Source organism: Teleopsis dalmanni, chromosome 1 (assembly GCF_002237135.1).
Source record: "Teleopsis dalmanni isolate 2A chromosome 1, ASM223713v2, whole genome shotgun sequence".
Classification (NCBI taxonomy): Eukaryota; Metazoa; Arthropoda; class Insecta; order Diptera; family Diopsidae; genus Teleopsis; species Teleopsis dalmanni.
In genome coordinates this window covers 149,525,345-149,532,244 of record NC_051846.1, presented here as the reverse complement: position 1 = coordinate 149,532,244, position 6,900 = coordinate 149,525,345, and positions in this window count along the sequence as shown.

The following is a 6,900-nucleotide window of genomic DNA, read 5'->3' as shown; positions in this document are numbered from 1 at the left end:
TTGTTGAGCACAAATAATATTAGTAATAAAAATTTATATTCAAAATGAAAAAATTTGGTGTTGTTGTTGTTGTTGCTGTTAAGCAAAATTCAGCAAATGTCATTTGGAAGCAAAAACAAGTTCAATGTGGCACACGTGCATCTTTTATGTGTAAAACTGCAAAGAAAGAAAATTAAAATTTAATATATAATTTTTTTCTATTATTTGATTATTTTATGTAAATATACAAAGTTAATTAAGTCTAATAAAATGTTTTCACTTGTCTTATTAAAGCACTTTTGCTCATTAAGGCTGTTAATGAGGATAAATCATTATGCAAAGAACTTTCAATAAGCAAATAAGCTCATTATAAATAAATCAACTGATTTAAAGCGAAAAATGTAGAATGCAACAATTAAAAATAAATTTCCCACCAGGAAAATGATTAGAATTTCAAACATTTTTCTTATGTTTTATGTGTAAAATGTAAAAGAAGCTACTTCACATGCATAAATCAGCTTATGCCAATGGAAACGACCAAATCTTAATTTCATTAACATAATTAGTTTTAGCTATAGTGAAAACATAACATAACTTTAATTTTTAAATGAATTTGAATAATCAATAAAATAATATGTAGAAAATTATAAACTAGATTGTTCAATAAGTTCACAGAACACCATTTTTTTAATTGTTTTAATAATTAAATTAAATCAAAAATTCGATCTGAAGTCCGGCCAATAAAACAAACGCATAAGTATGATTTTGGAAGATTCTAATGCCCGCATAGTTCATTCTTTTACCTAAACCGACGGATTTTGGAAAAAATTGACCTCATCACCTCCGATTTGGCTGAAATTTTTTTATGAGCTCCTTTCATAAAATAAGAAGACCCGTATCTCGGGAAAAAATTTTGTAATTTTTTTCCTAGGAGATATGGACCCATGGGGTTTTGAGAATTGGCATTGTAGACACATTTTCAAATGGCTATATCTCAAGTTCTATAAAAGGTAGAAACTTGAAATTTATTGCGTTTTAAAGATAATTGGTTGAGCTTTTAAGAAATTGTTTAAACAATTAAGATTGTTTATATTTAAGTACTAATATTAACCGTTAAATTTCAAAAAAAAAGATATCTCAAAAGGGTACACAACATTTTTCATTTTTTATATTTTATTTAGATTCAGTTTTGAATTTTACTAAGAAATAAAAAATTTTCATGATAGTATCGATTTTTATAAATTTTTTAAATTTTTTTTTTTCTCATAAAACACATCAAACACATGCGTGCTATATTTACATTAAATGAATTTTCAAAAAATATACTACAAATATTCTTATATAATATTTTTGATTTCAATTAGTAATAAAATTGTACATAAAACTCAAAAATTTCAGGACGACGATATTGTCGTTGGAAGTACTTTTAAAAAATTTATTTATCCTTCACATCACTCCAAACACATACACACGATTTTTCAGTAAAAAAAAAACAGAGGAATACGTCACACAAATTTTTCATTTTTACTTTTAATTCCGATTAAACAATAAATTCTTCTTCGAAAATAAATATTTCCAGTGTGATATTGCTTCCAGAAGTAATTTAAAAAAAATTAATTTATCAGGTGTCCTTCATGTTACTCATACGCACCATAATACCCTTGAATCAATTTTCCAAGAAAAGTGACACAATATTCACATTTTAAATTAGTTCCGCATCATCTCTATTTTTAAATTATAAATTGTAACATAATTAAACCGTTTTATGAACTTTTTCTTATATTGATCAGTTTAAAAATTAATTAGTTCCACACTAGCTGAACTACCTGAATAACTGAAGCACATAAGTACACCCACCTTCTATGGTGAGTGTTATTCTGCTACAGTTGGAAAAATTCTTTAAGCAGGTAAGAACTGTAAACAATTTGAAATGGAGTGTCTAGGTACTCCTATCTTTAAAAGATCCAGTATCAAATTTGGTATAAAATGTTAAGTAAGTCTGATAAATTTTCAAGTAAGAACATTTAAATAATGGCAAAAGTTGAAAAAAATAAATTGCATCTACGGCAATTCAATGACTTAAAATGTTTCAATCCGCTGAAGTTAAAAATACATCCAAGAAAGGCCAAAGTAAGGCAAGTTTCAGATAGTATCCTGCGTATGTTGGGGATGCCTAGGACCAAAAAAATATGGGGAAAAAAATATGTAACAGTTGCCGAATGAGACTGGCGATGAGAGCCAAAAAAAATAAGAACAATGAAGGAGCTATATCGGAAAACAGCAGCCAGTCATCGAGCGAGGAAAATATTCAACCATCAAGTAATAGCAGTTCGGCTACATACGAAACTGAAGTCAGAAAAAGTGCTATTAGTCCATTAAATAAAGCACTCTCTCTAATAAGCAATACCCCAATTACATCGAGAAAACTTAAACAATAGGAATATAAAAATGAAAAAATAAAGGATATAACTGAAGCGATTAAACATAAAATTTTCAACATTCCTCCCGATGAGTCCAACAATAGCGATGAAGAAGATGACCTTGCATCAATTTTAAAAAATCTACAGGAAAAATTCAATGGCTCAGCAGATAGGACGATGAAAATAAAAATATTGAGTGTGGTACATAATTGGTCTTTTCGAAGAATCACAACTCACTTTCCAAACGCTACAAAGCATATGATTACTGTAGCTAAAAAACTTGCTTCAGAAAAAGGAATCTTAGAAGACCCAAACCCAAAAAGCCACCCATCGTTAGAAAACGATGCTTAGCTGGTACCTTAAAGAGGAATGCTGCAAGAGCTAGTCTTCAACGAATACATAATCCAATTCAAACACCAAAGGAATTATTTAACTGGGCTAACGAATGTTTACCAAATGTTGTGTGCCATTTCTCAACATCAACAGACTATGAAGCTGAAGAAAATAAGATTAAACACCATTTCGAAGCAGCTACATCAGTTAAAGGCACATTAAAATATCACTGCTTTATTCCTAATTCGAAAACGATATTAATGGCAAAAATATTTTCTTCTGCAGACATTACAGATTATGTATCAATAATGAAATGATTATTAATAAAATCAATACAAAAACTTAAAAAAAATATTTTGTTTATAGTTCTTTACAGTTTATCTCCATATAGAATTGTTTACAGTTTATTTCCTATAACAATTCGTACCTGCTTAAAGAATTTTTTCAACTGTGTAATTATGTGCTGCAGTTATACAGGTAGTTCAGCTAGTGTGGAACTAATTAATTTTTAAACTGATCAATATAAGAAAAAGTTCATAAAACGGTTTATTTATGTTAAAATTTATAATTTAAAAATAGAGATGATGCGGAACTAATTTAAAATGTGAATATTGTGTCACTTTTCTTGGAAAATTGATTCAAGGGTATTATGGTGCGTATGAGTAACATGAAGGACACCTGATAAATTAATTTTTTTTAAATTACTTCTGGAAGCAATATCACACTGGAAATATTTATTTTCGTAGAAGAATTTATTGTTTAATCGGAATTAAAAGTAAAAATGAAAAATTTGTGTGACGTATTCCTCTGTTTTTTTTTTACTGAAAAATCGTGTGTATGTGTTTGGAGTGATGTGAAGGATAAATAAATTTTTTAAAAGTACTTCCAACGACAATATCGTCGTCCTGAAATTTTTGAGTTTTATGTACAATTTTATTACTAATTGAAATCAAAAATATTATATAAGAATATTTATAGTATATTTTTTGAAAATTCATTCAATGTAAATATAGCACGCATGTGTTTGATGTGTTTTATGAGAAAAAAAAAATTTAAAAAATTTATAAAAATCGATGCTATCATGAAAATTTTTATTTCTTAGTAAAATCTAAAATTGAATCTAAATAAAATATAAAAAATGAAAAATGTTGTGTACCCTTTTGAGATATCTTTTTTTTTGAAATTTAACGGTTAATATTAGTACTTAAATATAAACAATCTTAATTGTTTAAACAATTTCTTAAAAGCTCAACCAATTATCTTTAAAACGCAATAAATTTCAAGTTTCTACCTTTTATAGAACTTGAGATATAGCCATTTGAAAATGTGTCTACAGTGCCAATTCTCAAAACCCCATGGGTCCATATCTCCTAGGAAAAAAATTATAAAATTTTTTCCCGAGATACGGGTCTTCTTATTTTATGAAAGGAGCTCATAAAAAAAATTTCAGCCAAATCGGAGGTGATGAGGTCATTTTTTGCCAAAATCCGTCCGGTTTGTAAAAGAATGACCCATATATGCAATTCTAAAAAATTTTTAAATCATTAAATTAAGTACACAAATCATGGACTGAAAATATCACATAGTGTTATATCAATCACGATAAAAACTTAATCCTATAGACAGAGTTTAATCAGAAATTTAGGTTATGTATTTACTTTCAAATACGCAAAAGTTGTAGATCCAGTTAACAGCACCAGGAACATGCAAATATTGAAATTTATTACAATATACCATTAATATTGTTATATATATTATAAATACTATTATATATATAATATATTATATATATTATTATTATGTTTATTATATACAATATATATTTTTATTTTTCAGTGTAAACTAAAAATTGAAAAACATTTTCAAAGAAAAAACTTCGATTAGATACAACTCAATGACCATTTTGAAAGTTTTATACTTGAAGGATATTTTTTATCAAGTACAATAGTTTTCAAGATAAAATAAAACAAAATTTTGTTTCACAATTGATGCGACAAATGGAACAAACCAAGTTTGTCAACTTCCTTAGCTACACATTCCATTTATCAACAAGTGAATTTCCTCAAACAATGTCTGCTGCGACCTATTAATTGAAAGTTTTGAACTTTCTCCCAAACCTTTCCTCGTTCAATAACAACTTTTGTTAGAGAAATATGATTGACTGCCAAATAACATTAGGCACGGACAACAGAACTGACAATTCATACACTGAAAAAAAATTTTTCAAGTTATAATAGGAAAAAGTAAACTCTGTGGAACCTTGTGTGGAATAGTTTTTCTCTAGTATAAAATTATTATTTTTTGTTTTTAATTTAATATAGAAATAATTTTGTTATTTTTTGTAAGTATAAACAAATAATTTCCCTTTGCTTTTTGTTGAATGTAATAATACACAACCTTATGCCCACCCAGGAGTCTAACGAAATGCAATCAAGGTAAATTCGCTTCGAACCAAAACGTACTACGTATTTTCCCAGCCATTGTTGGTGAAATGAAATTTAATGGCACACAATGGAACTGATATCCTTCGGGCAGGTACGTACCTATAAAGTCATCAGTACAACAACAACAACAGCAGCAGCAACAACAACAATTAGGAGTAGAAAAGTATTTGCAACTATTGCCAGGAGTAACTCGTACTCTTACTCGTCCTCGTAAATGAGGACTAAAACTATTGGCAAAACACTTGCAAAAAACAATGCACAGAAAATCATTTTAGTATTCAAGTTAGAGGCATTGTAGTGCTTTTTATTCTCGATGGACTCGAAAGTGGATTTTAATTAAATTATTTTTGTTTTTCTTCTAAGCTCTGAGCAAACACTTTACGGAGTTAAAAATATAAACTAAATTAAAATTTTTCCAAAGTGGTCAACTGGGAGTTAAAATATAATTAAAAATTCGTGTTAATTCAATCGTCTATATATAAAAATATTAATTTTTGCTGTTCTTTACAGTGTGAGTTATAAGTTCCAAGGACGATTCATGGTTAGTAATGAACCACTACCAAGGTTCGCCTTGAATGTTTCATTTTCAAGTTAAGGAAATTATAATTTCTTCACAATTAACACAAACGCCTTAATTTCCACTATACCATAATTGCCTCAATTTTAATATTAAATTCGGGGGTGTAAAGTATTTTCGTTTATCACAAGTTTTCTTGATTATTTAATTATTAGTCTATTTTGGGTGCAATTATCTAGAAATGTGTGGGTTACAGTTCCGCATGGGACCGCCTTTGGCAATTTGTTCATTAAACGATTGCTATATATGTAATTAAAATTAAAACCGCTGGAAGTTATAACCAAAATTTTAACATTTATTATGTAGTGCTTAAAATATCTAAATATTCCAAATATTGTATTTTTATACAAATTATAATTAGAATTATTTACTTTATATTTACTTCATATGAAGGCGTCATATGGAATAAGGAAGAAATTATATTAGTTATTCTACCTAAATATCCGTATATTTTTAGATGCATGAGAATTTAAAAGTGTAATACAAGACAGAAATATTATTGGAATGACATTTATTTATTTATTTTTTTAATTATGATTTTCAGTGTATATCCGCCGCGGCTACGAGTATATCCGCCATGCATTCCATCTGTCCAATTTTTGACTATTTCTCGCAATAAATGTGGCCGTATGGGATCAATGGTAGCATGTAGATTACCTTCCAGTGCTTCAAAAATGGTTTGTTTGTTGGTAGAAATGGTTTGTTGGTAGAAACTAAGGACTTAACATAACCACTTAAAAAGCAATCAAGAGGTGCTACATAGCACGAATGAGGTGGCCAGTTAACAGGATCACTTCTGAAACTAAAGTTGTTACCAAGTTGATTTCGCATTAAATCGATTGTTAGGGGCAAGTTTTGCTGTCTTGTTGGCACCAAATGTCGTCGATGTTTAACTGATTAATTTTTGGAAATAAAAATTTAGTCAGAATGGTACGATAGCGCTTACCATTCACTGTAACGGCAGCTTCTTTCGCATTTCGGAAGAAATAAGGACCAATAATGCCGCCAGCGTTTAAACCGCACCAAACAGTCAATTTAAATGGATGTGATGATGATTAGTTAATGGCTTGAGGATTATCTTCGCTTTATATAACACTTTTGCTTATTGACGTAGCCATTTAACCAGAAATGAGGATCATCATAAAAC